Source organism: Bison bison, unplaced genomic scaffold (genome assembly GCF_000754665.1).
Source record: "Bison bison bison isolate TAMUID 2011002044 unplaced genomic scaffold, Bison_UMD1.0 scf7180017864274, whole genome shotgun sequence".
NCBI classification, from domain to species: Eukaryota; Metazoa; Chordata; class Mammalia; order Artiodactyla; family Bovidae; genus Bison; species Bison bison.
In genome coordinates this window covers 5,690,861-5,693,059 of record NW_011494846.1, presented here as the reverse complement: position 1 = coordinate 5,693,059, position 2,199 = coordinate 5,690,861, and the positions used below count along the sequence as shown (strand labels likewise).

General features: G+C 44.2%; 1 pseudogene; it reads right to left on the bottom strand.

Moving 5' to 3' along the window:
• LOC104995096 overlaps positions 1 to 1,949 on the bottom strand; it is a 26,952-nt pseudogene extending 25,003 nt beyond the window's left edge.
• Between the last annotated feature and the right edge of the window lie 250 nt (positions 1,950 to 2,199).

Below are 2,199 nucleotides of genomic sequence, written 5' to 3'. Positions count from 1 at the left end.
AGCTGATTCATTGGCTCGGCCGCCCAGACAGCCTGGCGCCGGCCGCGTGACGTCACCCATTCACCGAGCCCGCCTCTCCCCCTCCGCTGGCGCCGGCCGGGCGGTCGCCTTGACAACGCCGACGCCAGCCGGCACAATGACTTCCAGCTGGAGCATCCCAGGCAGCCCGCGCGCTCTCGCGCTATCGCTGAGCCTAGGAGCGCGGGGGTGGGTTTCTTTTCTTTTCTTTCTCTCTTTCTCTTTTTCTCCAGGCTCCTGCGGGTTCCCCCTGCCGGGAAATGCTCTCCCTCTAGTTTTCTAGGGCTCTAATCCCAGTCTCTCCTGAAGCGTGCTTGCGGCCTCCCTTCCTCCGCCGCGGTCTCCCTGGGCTCTGTGTTTTGCTGGGCAGCATCCCATGCTGGGCTCGGCAGACCTACTGGCGGTTGGGTTCAGCCCTTGGAAGCGCTCACACCTGCAGAGTCTAGGCTCCTGCCAAAAGGCGTAAGGCAAAAGGAGGAAAATTTATTGCCATAATAGCGAAAATTATAAACCTCGGCTGTCCTAGAGAAGAATGTTGGAGTAGGTGTTGATTACCTCCCACGATCGCAAAACAACGTTCTTTAAGAAAGAGTTTTGCGCTATCCCCTCTTAAAACGCGGCGGTTCTTATTTTGCTTTTAAAGCAGACTTCAAGACTTTTAGGAACTTGAAGTTAGGGACTGGACGCTTCCAAAACGATGAATCATCCCAGGAGAGAAAACATATCTGGGAAGTTGTAGTGGTGTAAATAAGAATGGAGAGTATTTGCAAGGAGAGGGAGGGAGGGAGAGAGAAAGAAGGAGAGATGGAAGAGATTGCTGGTTTTCCGAGTAAGGCAAATAGTTCAGTGTGCACCCCATTTCCACCCTCACCCCAGCCCACCCCCATCCAAAACTCTTTAAGCCCTGAAGGTGGGGGAGTTGGGGAGGTGAAGGGAGTGAAGAAGATTTAGCTATTGACCAGGGTTGGGTGGGAGGTAATACTTTATGCTTTATTTCACTTTTATTTTTTTGACAAACTTCTTGCTTCAGAACATCTGCATTTTTGGAAGTAAGTCCATAACAGAACTAAGCGAAACCCTCCCACGGATAGCATAAATTTGCATTGCCGAAGCTGCTGGTCTGCGGGATTCTTGAGCCGGGAGGAGGCAAATTCCCTTTCCAGCTCTTGCAAAAGTACCTCCAGTAAAAACAAGCACTTTGGCCCCTTTCTACTTTTCATTAGCCCAGATTTCAGCATATACTTCTTTGCTTTATTTGTTGTTTATATGTTTAGTTCTGTCTTCAAATGGATTTTAAACACTTTGAAGGCAGAGAAGGACTCTCCTAAACTTTACATCTACCGACTCAGTTGAATAGATGATGCACAGTGAGTATCTTTAGATGATGGTGCTAAGGAGTGATTACTAAGCACATTAGGCACAAGTATTTGTAAAGAGACTACGACGTAGTAGTTGATGATCATTAATATAACTAATGTATTAGAATTCACGATCAAGATTGCAGTATTTACTTTTCACGTTTCCCAGGAAACTGCCGGTGGCAGTCATCAGTTTGTTAATTTTTTTTCTTTAAACCCACGAACTCATTTTGTTACCCATCAAAAATGAGGACTCAGTGAAACATTAATTTTCTAAAATTGCTGCATATTTAAGTGTGATTGTAATTACTCCTAAGCATTTTAAAATTATAACATCCATACCAAGTGTTTTAGAATCCAAAGAACAATCTATTGGGGTTGACATTTTTTGTATAAAAATTGGTCTATAACTTAACAGATCACTGATTATCCCAGCCACATTATTTGGATTCATTTAAATGCCAGGTTTCAACATGGGGGGGGCACTATTTAAACTAGATCTGCATATTTATTTTTTCCCCTTCCTTTCTGTCTTCAACTAGACTTAATCACAGGTATTTCACTTACCTGCATTAGCTGCCAGTGGTTCCAACCCTAGCTACACTTGAGTGTTACCCTAAGAACTTTTTAAAAAATATGCTTGGTTAGGTTCCTTCTCTAGAGATTTTTGTTTACTTGGTCTGGGGTATGGCCTGGGACATCTTTTTTTTAAAGTTAATTTCCCCTATTGATTCACAGAAAGTTACAAGTATAGTACAGCAAGGTTCCATACATCCTTTACTTTGTTTCCATCTTGGTTTACATTTACATAACTATAAAACAG